The sequence below is a fragment of the Heloderma suspectum genome, chromosome 8 (assembly GCF_057233095.1).
Source record: "Heloderma suspectum isolate Gila_16-S chromosome 8, 16-S_ref, whole genome shotgun sequence".
Lineage (NCBI taxonomy): Eukaryota > Metazoa > Chordata > Lepidosauria > Squamata > Helodermatidae > Heloderma > Heloderma suspectum.
The window spans coordinates 41,852,288-41,866,136 of NC_139465.1; the positions used below are offsets into that span (position 1 = coordinate 41,852,288).

The 13,849-nt window shown below is 50.8% G+C and overlaps 1 protein-coding gene across 6 annotated transcripts in view; it reads left to right on the forward strand.

The window, feature by feature from the left end:
- The first annotated feature begins 6,565 nt into the window (after nt 1–6,565).
- CPNE2 (copine 2) overlaps nt 6,566–13,849 on the forward strand; it is a 183,317-nt gene continuing 176,033 nt past the window's right edge. The window contains exon 1 of one of the 6 annotated variants that reach the window (XM_084812134.1): nt 6,566–6,637. The gene's annotated coding sequence lies outside the window, so the exon portion shown is untranslated. Of the gene's footprint in view, nt 6,638–6,752; nt 6,925–7,423; nt 7,576–7,607; nt 7,844–11,714; nt 11,881–13,849 lie in introns of those variants that run through there. The other 5 variants (XM_084812130.1, XM_084812131.1, XM_084812129.1 and 2 more) reach the window with 5 other exon arrangements.

The following is a 13,849-nucleotide window of genomic DNA, read 5'->3' on the forward strand; positions in this document are numbered from 1 at the left end:
CAGGGAACACGCCATGCATTTCAGCAATTTGTTGCGGGTTCCAGGGGAGGCTGGTAGCTCCGATTTTGGTGGGGCAGTCAATCCATTCTGGGTTTCAGTCAGAACCAGCCAGAACTCTAAAGGAGCTATCCAAGGCACTGTTCCTAATCCCCAAATTTCAGCACCTTGGGTAGCTTCTTTAGAGTTCTGGCTGGTTTTGACGGAAACCCAGAATGGATTCACAGCCCCACTGAAATCAGACACCAGCCTCCACTGGCAGGTTCCACTCGTAACATTATGGTGCGCAAGTGGAATGCTGCCATGCGGAATGCTCCCTGTTCGGGATTCCAGCAGCTCCATCCCACCACCACCCTCCAACCACTCAGCATTCCATACCCGCTGACATTCTCACATTGGGCTCTTTTTAGTTAGTCCTTCCCCGACCCAGGTTTCCCCTCTCCCAAAGCTTGTGCATGGCTGGTGCCGTTCTGGCTACAGCAGGAGCAACACTCAGAAAATTGAGAATTGTACATTGCATGTATGATATTCTCCCCCTGCCCCAACCCCCTGATTTGCCAGGCTCAGAGCAATTACAGTATAAATGTAGCCCTGCAGGAATGTCGATAAAACCACCCTGCTACCCAAGAGTGCCGTGTGCGCGCGCACGTGGACCCACTTCCTGGCTTGTTAACTGAACGTGGAAACGCTGAGCACGCGGGAGGCAGCATTTTCGCTTGCTGTTGCCCAGCCCCAACAACCATGGCTTTAACACTACGTGTGGAACGGATCTCTGGGTGGTTGTTTGCCCGCCTGCCCCGGGCTTCAGCCAGCCCTAGCTGCACCATGACGTGTTTAGGATTAAAGCAGTGGCGGCTGGGGCCCATTGGAGCTGGTAGGGCAGAGGTCAGGGCAGATGTGCAATATTCTGTTGAGATTGCCAGAGGAGGCCAGAGAAGATCATGTGTGGCACTCGGCTGGTCATGAGCCTGGTCGTCCCTGCCACAAGTGGGTGGGAGACAGGTGGAGGGTCACTGCCCCACTTGCCCCCAATATAGAACCACCTCTGCATTAAGCCTTCAAAGTGCTTCACTTTGACTGGATTGTGCCCTCTGTTCTTAGCAAATGGAGCATATCGTCCTCATTGGTCAGAACAGGAACAGCTTGTACATGACAAGCTGAAAGAACTCAAAAACTTTTCAGAAAACAAATAGAACATTTTTTTTGAAGATAAGCTCATACTTTGGGCATCAAACTCCGTGTTTCAGCAGTAATACTTTAAACTGGCCTGTGGGGTGTGAATTTTCAGGTCCATTGTGTACAGATGATATGTGATGATTAAATGTGCACGGTTGGGCAACAGAACAAAGCTGGCAGGAGTAAGCACCTTAAAGCGTTTCAACCAATTGGGGCCCAGCAACGATATCATGTGGCCAAGGTGATCAATCACATAATAACTGGACTGGCAAATAGTTGGTACAACGGCAAATATTTGGAGTGAGCATAATTTGAGGAAAGTTCAGCCCTTTGCTGTTGTGCTCGCTATGTTTAAACAGGAATAAAGAGACACGTGTGGGATGAATGGAAGGAAAGAAGCGACGGCCTGCCTTCCTGGATAAGATCACGGTTTCATCTAATCCAGTCTTTTGTTTCTCAGTAGCTAAGACCAAATGTTTCAAGGGACACCCAAAACAAAGGACTGTAGTCCTTCCCCTGGAGTTGCCACTCCCCTGCCAGCAACTGGTCAGTGGTAAAGTTAGGTAATGTAAGACTCCGAGCTTCATTGTTTTAGGGGGTGAGGAAGCTAGGGGGCAACGTGTTTGCACTTCAAAATGTGGGGAGCGAGGGGCGTTGAACCTCTTTCAGCCCGAGGGCTGAATTCCATTTTGGAGAACCTCCCAGGAGCCGCATTTCAGTGGTGGGCAGAGCCGAAGGCAAAGGGGCAGGCCAAAGGCAAAAGGGGTAGTGCTAAAGCCCCCCCCCCATATAGTGTGGATTATTTAAAGCTCCTATTGCCCGTCACTAAGCCTTAGGAGAGTCATCTCAACCTTTTAGAATGGGAGAAAACATACACAAAAGCCAGGTAAACACCAAATGATTGGTGGTTCGGGGAAAGGGGCATGGAGAACCCTGGCGCATTAGACTGGGACACTAGGAGGGCTGGATTTGGCCCTGGGCTTCAGGTTCCCCACCTCTGTGGTAAGCCATCCCTGCGGCATTTGGGGCCATGCTGCTCATTCTGCTGAGTGGACCCCTGGACATGATCTGCCCCAAAGCCCTGTCCTGATAGTACCCACTGGAGGCTGGTGGCTCTGATGTCAATGGGGTGGTGAATCCGCACCAGGTTTCAGTCAGAACTCTAAAGGAGCTACCCAAGGTGCACTGGTTCTGACTGAAACCTGGAGTGGATTCACCACCCCACTGGGATAGCTCCTTTCGAGTTCTGACTGAAACCCAGAGAGGATTAACTGCCTCACCAGCATCGGAGCCAGCTTGGGCAGCTCCTTTAGAGTTCTGACTGGTTCTGACTGAAACCTGGAGTGGATTCACCACCCCACCGACATCAGAGCCACCAGCCTCCACTGACAGCATTACATGTAGTAGTAACATGTAGCATGTAGACATCACTACATCACAGTAGTAGTGGAACCAAGTGTCAAACGTTCCTGGATGTGCCCAAGAGCAGAGTGCCAGAAAGAATAATAAAATTAGAGTCCACTTCATGCATTTACTTTTGGATGGGGTCAGAGGCCGCCCTACTCTGAGTCAAGGGAAGGCAGCCGCCTCAGCTGGCAGATTTGGGTTTCCATTCATGGATGGAGTCACAGGGCCGGCCCTGCCATTAGGGCAGAGTGAACTGCCCACCTCAGGCGGCAGATACTGAGCGCAAGGAGGAGGCGGCCCCTCCTTCCCTGAGCTGCCTAAGCTAGCCTGTCGCTCTCTCAGGCGTGGCATCACCAGTGCTGAAGCGAGCACCAGCTGCCGGTCCGCTTGGACACTGCATGAGGAATGGGGGGACTGCCTCCCTCTGCCTCAAGGTGGGCCTGGCCCTGACAGCTGGCCAGGAAGCTGTCTTGTTCAGCCCTTCCTGAAATGAACGTCAACTGCCGGCTGACTTCCAAGGAAGCTTGTGCGGAACATCCCACTGGACCGTGCCCCGTGTCAATCAGCGTGTGAGCATGGCGTTTGGATTTCCAAGCGGAGGCACAAAAACATCTGGATACCGTAAAGGTGGATACCATAAAGTCACCTCCTCATGCTTCAAGCAAGGGATGCCCCCATCATCAAACCACTGGATTAAGGTTCGCACCGGCACAGTAAATACTGACATTTGCCATACGAGGGCGCATTCATACAATATATGATCTACCTGCTGCAATTCACTAGCATAGAACAGGGTGGATTCTTGGCAGCTGTTCACCGTGTAGGCAGCCAGCCGTCTGTAGCTTCTCCTCTGATGACATGAGCGAGCTCAAGAAAGGTGGTACCCTTAGGATGAACAGCAGTTTAACAATAGGTTTAGCTGGCTGATTGGAGCGCCATTCTCACATTCATTGGAACTAGCGTGCGGGACGCTGGGCGAGTGGTTGCGGCCTCACTAGCCCCAGCCCTGTCCTGCATGCACTTTTGGTGGAAGGTCCGGAAGATCGTCCACACTTGCAGTTTGCACGTGCAAAGGCTTTGCAAGCGCAGTCACAGGCCTGGCCTCTTCAAGGGTTTGCAGTGGCATGAACAGCACCTAAGCACACTTGACTTGTGTGTGCAGTCTTCAATCAAACTCGCATCCAGGGCAGGGCTGAAGTCAGCAGCCTCAAGCAGGCCTGATCCCTTTCTCCTTTAGGCCTGTTTAGAGAAATGTGTGACTAACTAGCGCTTGATACTTCTGCATGTGGCTATTACGGGCCCTATAGATATGGTAAGGTGGGGGGGTGTCAGTTCACACATGACATAGCACTGAGACCTCCAACACGATGCCTATGGACACCTATGTGCCAACAGACACCTCTCCTGGCACCCACCAGGCTCCCTCCCGATTTTTATATTTTTTTAGAGTTTTAAAACTATTTTAACTGGCATGCTGCAAAGCGCTGCCTCCCAGGGCTGTCTTTATTTGGGTCCAAAACAGTGGTTTTGTGTGCTGGAGCACAGATCCCACCTGTGCCTTCCACCTGGCTTCTTGAGCAAGTGCCTCTTCTTTTAGTTTCACCAGTTTGCCTTCTGGGAAATGAGTGTTTTGTGATCGGCCATGGTGGCCGTTTTATGAATTGGCGGCAACCCCCTTGGCAGCCGTTTCGTGATACTGCCCATGACATGGTCCCCTAATTCCAAATGTGCCCAGCAACCCCCCAAAAGAGACCCCTGATATAGGAACAAACCCAGGTTTGCTACCTTGTGTATAGTGCAGCAAACGCTCCAGGATTCACGTGTGTTTGGCACACTACATTTCATGTACACTTAAAAAAATAATGGTGTGAAGCAGCCCTTTGAGAATCTGGTGTGGCTCTTGGTTGTCAGAGTGCATACAAAACCATTCCCTGGTTTCCTTACCATCTTAAAAAGTAATGTGTGAATCAAGCCTAAAGTTCTATTAGTTTGAATTCATTTGAGGAGTCAGGGTTGTCCAGCAGGAGACAGAGGCATGGTGGTGGAGCTTCATAGCTCTCTCCCACACTTTTTTTTGCTACTCCCAGGGCTGAACTTTGGGAAGGTGTCTCCTGAGGTTCTGCTTGAGGGTAGTGGGAGGCATGTGCTGTCCTCTCTATGTGCCTTTCTCCTGCTGCTCTCTATTTGTCCAGGCAACATGCAGTGGTCTGAAGTAGAAACGGGCAACTAAATGATTGAGGGGCTGGAGCATCTCCCCTATGAGGGCCGGTTACAACAGCTGGGATTGTTGAGCTTGGAAAAAAGGAGGGTCAGGGGAGACAGGAGAGAGGTGAGCAAAATTATGCACGGTGTGGAGAATGCGGATGGGGAGACATTTTTCTCCCTCTCTCAAGATACTGCAATCTGGGGTCACCCCATGAAGTTGATTGGTGGGAGATTCAGGACAGATCAAGTCCTTCTTCACACAGCACATAGTTAAACTATGGAATTTGCTACCACAGCATGTAGTGATGGCCACCAATTTGGATGGCTTTAAAAGGGGGTTAGACAAATTCCTGGAGGAAAAGGCTATCGATGGCTACTAATTTTGATGGCTATGTGCTACCTCCAGTACCAGAGGCAGTGAGCCTATGTACACCAGTTGCTGGGGAACATGGGTGGGAGGATGGTGTTGTACTCATGCCCTGCTTGTCAGTTCCTGGTTGACAGCTGGTTGGCCACTGTGTGAACAGAATGCTGGACTAGATGGACCCTTGGTCTGATCCAGCACGGCTCCTCTTATGTTCTTAAGTATGTTTACTCCGAAGTAAGGAGTAATATACACTTGTATTTTCCCATAGTATTGTAAGATTTGGCTCATGTGCAGGGTACACCTCAACCCATTGTCTTCTTGCTATTTCTCTTTCAATATGGTGCTTGCTCTTAAACTACTTTTGACAGTTTTGGAGGGGCTTGCAGTTTCCATGAGCTACAAAGACATGTGTGTCCCAATATAGCGGTATTATAACACTTACCAGTGGGAGTGGCTTTAAAGCTGTAGAATCTGTTTTCCCCCTCCTATGGTAGGATCTACACTTCCCCTCCTCCTCTTCCTTTTGTTCCCTGCTCTTTCCTTGCATTGATTTTCATGAGGTTTGTGGGCAGGAAATCCACCGGGGGGGGGGGGCAGTTATTTTTCACTGCACACCTACAGAGCTGCGCAGCAGTGAATAACCACACTTTATTTTTAAACCTCCATTCCTGCACAGCTGCAAAGGTGCGCATGCAGTTTGCGGGCTCACAAAAAGAAAAGAAGCTGAAATTGAAATTGAAGCACGTCTTCCCATTCCTCTTGCAATTGCAACAATATACTGTGGCTTGTGGCATGTGCTCGCACTATAAACACAAACAATGAAACGCGCGTGTGACCGTTCAAGCTCCTCCTACCTCTCCTGCAATTACAACACTATGCATTGGTGTGGGGCACTTGATCGTGTTATAGACACGGGTGATACCATGCTGTATTAATTGATGTGTGCCCTTGGAGCAGCTATTACATTTTGGAATACTGGTGCCTCACAAATGAAAAGGGTTCCAGTGTAGATCCTTCCCAAGTCCCACAGAGATAAGCTCAATGGGAAGTGTGCAAATAGGATTGCAGCCTGGTCCTATGCACGTTTGCTAAGTAGGAGGTGAGTCCCGAAGACTTCAGAGGGCCCCGACCAAAGTTGCAAATCCCATGCATCTTTATTTGAGAGTAGTCAGCTCCCCTCACTGGACAGAGTGAGGCTTACTTTTGAGAAAACAACAGGCACACTGGGAGAGGGCCACAGGGCATGCTGCTATTGAGCAACCTGTAGAGTGTCCTTGTGTCCTCTTTTACAGAGAACAGTCTTCTCTCTGAAGGGCTGCCAGAGGACTGTCCTCAGCTTTGAAGGTGTCCTCTATTTGAGGGCTGTCTGGTTTAAAGATTAAAAAAAACAACATCTTAAGGATGAGCTGAAAGTTGCCCATCAAGAGCCTCTGCACAGCATCCAGAGCAGCCAGGCACACGGGTCACCTGTGCACAGTCTTCCAGGTAAGATGTGCTGTATTTCTATTTAAATTGCAATCCTCATTAGCATTAGCTTATGCAGATCACTCCTTTTGGGTGATGCATTTCCTCTTTTCCGGCCATTCACGAGTGCCCCCCCCCCCCCGCATGGCGGCTGGTGCTCAGTGGGGCTGGTGGGGCGGGAGGCAGGGCAGACACTCGAGACTGTGCTGAAAGCGCCAGCGGAGAGGAGCGAGCAGCTCACGCGGGGCCGCCGCACGCCGCGCAGAGGCGCCACTGTGCCGGACTGCGGGCGGATCTCCCTGCCACGAGTGAGCGGGGACGGCTGGGGGGTGGCTGTCCCTTTTGCCCCGCGTGCAGAGCCGCCTCCGCCTCCGCCCCGAACCCTCCCTTGGGGCTTACTCCAGAGTAAACGCGCGTGGGATCGGGCCCCGCGCCCCTGCGCCGGGGCTGGGCTCCGCCGAGGCAGCGTCGGGCCGCGGGGTCCTGGGCGTCCTGCCCGCGCTCTCCCCGCCGCCCGCTCCGCCCCGGGGCTGCGGCCTCGCCCGCGTCTGTCGGGGGCCGCGAGGCGGCGCGGAAGGGGAGCCGCCCGGCGCGCTGGGACGGGGCAGCGGCGGCGACTCTGCGCGGCCCGTGGCGAGGCCGGCCCGCGCTCCCCGCCCGCCCGGCCGGCCCGAGCCGCGCGGCCCCTCGGCGCCGGCTGCCCGCCCGCCCGCAGCGGCGCGGCCAGCCGTTCGCGCGGAGCCCGGCGGCGAGAGGAGCGCGGGGGCGCTCCGGGGCGGCGGCGCCGGCGGCGGGGAGGAGCGCCGCGCGGCGGACGGAAGGCGCGGGCGAGCAGCGGCGCTGGCGCGCCCCGCTCGCCCGGAGGAAGCGGCGATCGACCGCGCCGGCGAGCCGCCTTGCTCGCGCGCCCCGGGCATGCCCGCGCCTCGGCGGTGAGCCGCGTCCGGAGCGCCCGAGCGGTGAGTGTGCGGCGGCGGCGGCGGCGGCGGCGAGGGGCGGGCTGGGAGCGGCGCGCGGCGCCCGGGGCGGTGGCCTTTGCCCCGCAGTGGCTCCGGGTCCCGCGCCAGCCGCGCGCCAGCCGCGCTCCCCGGCGATCCGTGGCAGGCAGAAGCCTCGAAGGCTGGCTTGTCCGTCGTGCCCGAGGTGAAAAGCTGCCCCGGAAAGGCTTTTCGCACGGGACATGGGGCCAAACGCGGGTTTACATTAATCCTGCCCCCCCCATCAGAGGTGTGTAAGACACGTGTTGGCATACATAACTTTGCCCCCACGTGTTGTTCAGCGCTTCGAGCCTGCCGTTAAGACGGCGTCGGTGCATCGGCGAGGAAAGGGTGGTGTGTGTGAATTGGTGCCCCCGGGCCGGGCCGGGGGGCGGTCTCCGCGCCAGTGCGAGCGTTGGCGTGTGCTTGTTCTGTTTCTCTGTCGCTGCCAGCCTTCAGCACAGACAGTGGATTTTTCCAAAGGGAAGTGGACTTTTGAAGACAAAATCCTAGAGCAGTGACCCAGAAGAGTGCCTCTGAGCAAGTGCAGAGTGCAAAAACACCTCGATTCATTTTTATGGTGAAGGAGGTGCTCTCGTGGTAGGCCTCTTCAGGCTTTATAGGCAGTGGAGGCTGGTGGCTCCGATTTCAGTGGGGCTGTGCATCCACTCTGGGTTTCAGGCAGAACCAGCCAGAACTCTAAAGGAGCTATCCAAGGTGCCGGACCTATTTTGGGTATAGGGTTTAGCACCTTGGATAGCTCCTTTGGGGTTCTGGCTGGTTCTCCTGAAACCCAGAGTGGATGCACAGCCCCACCGAAATCGGAGCCACCAGCCTCCACTGTTTATAGACCATTTCTTGTCAGCTCTGCTTTTGTTGCTACACTCATGCTTCTTACATCAGCCTTCTCCTCCAACCTGGAACCCTCCGGATGTGTTAGACTACAACTCCCATCATTCCGAGCTACAGGTTGGAGAAGGCCGTCTTACATCAACCCTTTCCCTTTAACTGGAGCGGGATGTGAAGTTCTGCTCAAGCTCTGATGGCTCTCCCTCCCATTTAGCACTCTCTGAGATCTCAAACCATTTTCTGAGCATTCGCCCTTAGGCATCAGCTCTTTAAACTTTAAGGCTTAGGGTGCAATTTTGTGCATGTTTAGCCAGAAAAAGTCCTGTAACTCCCAGCATTCCCCAGCTAGCCATGGGTCTAAACATGCATAGGATTGCACCCTGAAAGAGTAATCTCTCTCGCAAAAGATGGTCACCCAGCAGCAGGAACATGGTTTCACCAGCTGTTCTGCCAGAAGTCACTGTCTCCACAGGCAACCTCATCGCAAACATTAGGGCAAATGGATTCCTGTGGAGCTTGGATGGGCTTTTTCTGTTCTGGTACCCATCTGTGGAGTGTAGACACAGTCTGTGATATCTTTTAAGCACCAGGTAATTTTTAAAAATAAAAATAGCTTTTTTATTAAAGCCGTAGGCAGCAGCAGGTCAATTCAGAACAGCTTTCTGCCACCAGGTGCCCTCCAGATGTTTTTATGGGACTACAGCTCCCATATTGCTGGGATTTACAGTCCAAGACATCTGGGGGGGTGGCAGTTTGGGGAAGGGTGTCCTAGATAGTGCTTAGAACTGCATCTTAGAACTGGAACTGTTGCTCTTTGGTTTGGTGGTATTTTTCTTGAATTGATTTTAGATTCACTTTGTATTGGGGCTTTTTTATGTAAGCTGTCTTACATAAGGCCGGATATGCATGTTTAACTAAATTAGCAATAGGAGTTTCTCCATTGAGTAACTGCAGCCAGTCCCCACCTCTAACTAAATATATAAGGAAATTGGCAGTAGAGCACTAATTCACACATTCTGATGCCTGCAGTTGCTACTCAACTGGGTGAAGCTCTTCTAATCCCTTACTGCAGATCACTACCTCTATTTTTTTATCATTTAAAGTTGATCACATTTCTGGTGGAACTGTACAAGGCCATCCCATCCCAATTCACTGTCACTCAATAGACCAGCCTTCCCCAACCTGGTGCCCTCCTAATGTTTTAGACTACAACTTCCATCATGCCTGCTGATTGGCAGCACTGTCTGAGGCTGAAGAGGGTTGCAGTCCAACACACCCGGAGGCTACCGGGTTGGGAAAGGCTGCAATAGTCAGGCATAGGCAGTCACATATCTACTGACAGAGTTTGGCAGACTTCAGGTATGTAGGGTTGTTGTTGTTTTTGCTAGATAGCCCAGGGCCACCAGTTATGGCCAGGTGTAAAATAGTGGCTAGTGGGGAGGAGCTAGATGCAAAAATTGATGCAAAAATTGATACAAAATAGTAGCTAGGTACAAAATTGGGCTGACTGGTCTATACAAATCTACATTTGTAGATAAAATAGTGACTAGTGGGGAGGAGCTAGATGCCAAATGCTGGTTAAGGGAGCAGAGCAAATCATCTTCTGCCAGTCCTGTGCCATGGATTGGGTTGACCTGGATACAAATCTACATTTGAGTTTCTGTGGAGCTGGGATTCTAGCACAGCTTGAAAATTGGCCAGCAGGGGTGGGGAACCTCAAGCCCGGTGTCCAGATGTGGTCCTCCCCGGGGCCCAAATCCAGTTCTCCAGAGGGCCACGCCCCTTCCCCTGGTCCCACCCCCTTTTTCCCAACCATCAATTGTTTGTGATTTCCCGGCTTCTCTGCAGTTTTCCCCCCCATTCTGAAATGTTCAGATAGCTGTCCCAAGGCTTAATTACTGGCAGCATGGCTGGCTGGGGCACGCTGGGAATTGTAGGACATTTTTCTGTCTAAACATGCATAGGACTGTGCCCTTAAGCTACAATATGCTGGGTTTATTTTGTATTTTTGGCCCCACCCCTTTCGCCCTGCCCACCACTAGAACGCGGCCCTTGCGAGCTTCTGTGGAATTTAATTTGGCCCTCAGACTGAAAGAGTTTCCCCACCCCCTTTACACAAACCCCTGGTCAAAAGCAACTACTTTATATGTGTAGAACACTGAAACTGGGTGATGTGAAGCCATAGCAAGGAATTCTTGTCATTTTGACTTGCTGCTGTTAAACTATTGGGAGTCAGAAACTCTTGCTAATCTAGTAGATCCTGATATACCATCTGCTCACCTCCTGATATGGATCTAAGCTACCAGCACAGGGACAACACCATCATCTTTCCTGGGAGCTGCCACCCACAATGGTGTGACAGGTGGCTACCAGCAAAAGAGCCTTCTCTGTGGTGGCCTCCCATCTATGGAATGCACTTCCCAGGGAGATCCACTATATATTTAGATGCAGGCCAAGATATTTCTCTTCTAGCAGACATTTAATCTTTAATCTGTTGTTCTGATTATTAACAGGCTCTTTAATATTTTTTAATGTTTTAATATTTTGATAGTTTCATTGATGTATTGTTTTGGTTATTCAATTGCTGTTTTTGCTTTTTATTATTATAAATCATCTCAAGGGCATACCATATGGGTGGTATATATATTGAATAAAACAAACAAACAAATGACATTGACAACTATCAGCAGCAACAAAACAAACAAAATGGAGAGGGAAATTGGAGTCTACATGTGGGCAGGGCAGGATTTGAAGCAAAATATGAATATTATAATGTCTTCTATTTATGTAAGTTATTTATTTGTTACATTTGTATCCCAGCTTTTCCTCCAAGAAGCATAAGGTGGCATACATGATACTGCTCCTCACAACAACCCTTTGAGGTAGAATCATAGAACAGTAGGGTTGGAAGGGGCCTATAAGACCATCGAGTCCAACCCCCTGCTAAGTGCAGGAATTCAAGTCAAAGCATCCCTGACAGGTGGCTGTCCAGCTGGATCTTGAATGCCTCCAATGTGGGAGAGCCCACCACCTCCCTAGGTAATCGGTTCCATTGTCATATTGCTGTAACAGGAAGTTTTTCCTGATGTTCAGCCAGAATCCAGCTTCCTGTAACTTGAGCCCATTATTCTGTGTTCTGCACTCTGGGATGATCGAGAAGAGATCCTGTCCTTCCTCTCTGGGACAACCTTTCAAAGAGCGTTATCATATCTCCCCTCAGTCTTCTCTTCTCAAGGCTAAACATGCTCAGTTCTTTACGTCTCTCCTTATAGGGCTTTGTTTCCAGTCCCCTGATCATCTTCGTTGCCCTCCTCTGAACCCTCTCCAGCTTGTCTGCATCCTTCTTAAAATGTGATGCCCAGAACTGGACACAGTACTCCAGATGAGGCCTAACCAGTGATGAGCAGAGGGGAACTACTACTACCTGGGATTTGGAAGGTGTACTTCTATTAATGCAGCCCAAAATATCATTTGCCTTTTTTGCAGCCACATCTTATTGTTGGCTGATACTCAGCTTGTGATCTAGGTGAGGCTGAGAGTGACTGGGTCAAAATCACCCAGTGAGCTTCACGGTCGAATAGGGACTTGAACCTGGGTTTCCCCAGTCCTAGTCCAACACTCTAGCCACTGCACCATGGTGGTATAGGATGGTATTCTATTATAGTTCAGAGATGGTGGAAGTAATGGCCAGAAAATTCCAAAAGGTCCTCTAGCCAAAGGTTGTTAGGGGAAGAGACTTTAGCTTTCCTGGCGTGTGGGACAATCCAGTTTGCAACTGCTGCTTATCTTTGCCTCTTCTTGATAAGTGTGTCACACAAGGTATCCTCCAGTACCAAGGAAGTCACTCTAAATCCTGTACACCATGATCAACATCTGAGGCCCTCTGAGGCCCTCCTCAAAGGGAGGTTTGGAGGAAGGCAACAAGAGAGAATGAGAAGGGCTGTGGTTCAGTAGTAGAGTACATGCTTTAGATGCAGACGGTCCCAAGTTCATTTCCTAACATCTTCAGGCAGGGCTGGAAATATTCCAGCCTGAAACCCGCAGAGAGCCACTGCCAGTAAGTGTTGACGCTTTTTGGTGGTGGCCCCCTCGCTTGTGGAATGCTCTTCCCAGCAAGATCTGCCTGGCACCAGCGTTGTCATCTTTTCTGCACCAGTTAAGACTTTCTTCCCAGGCATTTGGCGGCATACGATGGGCTTCTTAATGCTACAATTGTTTGTGGTTGTCGCTGATGTTTTAGTACTCTATGGTGTTGTGGTATTTTATTGATAATTGTTTTCAGCTGTTTAAAATATTTATGTTTTAATTTTATTGTAAGTCACCTTGAGGGGTTTTTTTTCTGAGAAAGGTGTCTTAAGAAATTTAATAATAATAGTAATAATAAATCAATATGCTAAGCTTGCAATGCCCAAACTGCATGCTATGAAAAACCTGCTAGTGTGCTGCAAGAAATAAATTGAATCGGGGGCCCTCTGAGCTCCAAAGCACTCATCCACAGAGGAAGTTGTTCTATGCCTCTCTGCATGATCCATGGCTCTGTCTTGGCCCTCTGCCAATTTACCTTTGCAATGTTGGGTGGGGACGACAACAGTTCTCTTGCATTGGGTATGACTGGATTGTTTTTGATGCAGAAGCTCAGCTGAATCACTCACCCTCAGGAGGGTGCATGTCACCTCTCTGTATGATTTGCTGCTCTGGCCATCTGCTGGGGTGGAAAGCTGGGAAACCCTGCCTTGTCTCTTTTTGTGGCTGTGATGTATCCAGTTGCCAAGATGCCAATACTAAGATGCAGCAGAAGGAGCTACCCTTGGTAGGGGATGTTCCATCACTGTATGAATTTCTGCGTGGAGCTTGTATCTTGCGTCGGGTGGAGTCATCTGAACATACAAAGCTGCTTTATCTCGAGTTAGACTTTGGTCCTTCCAGCACAGTAGGGACCTTCTATGTGCAAAGCAGTGCTCCACCATTGGCCTATGGCCCTTCCCTTACGGCTGCTCTGATGACTTGTGATGCTGACACCTTTTGAGGTGCAAACGTGAAACTTACCTACTGCTTCTAGTTATAATTCAGGGGGAAAGGTGAACTCCCTGCTGGAAGTTTGGGAAAGGCTGTTCTTGGTGTTAAGGGGAGGCAGTCTCCTTTTGCCTTTGGCTTGATAAAGGGAAACGTGTGCGTGGGTGCGCGTGGAAGCACACTGTTACCTCTGTCTTCTATGCGCGAGTTGAATCTGTTGGTCACTGCTGCTTTGCTCTTTTTGTTGAGTTGTGCTTTCATGTCAGCCTGAGATTCTCTTAACGTTGGGTGTCTGATATTCATTCCCCTTTGAATTTGTTCTGGCGTCTCCTTTCAGCCCATGCGAAGGCAGGGGCACAGAGGCAGCCGCTGACTGTGTTTGCAACAGGTCAGT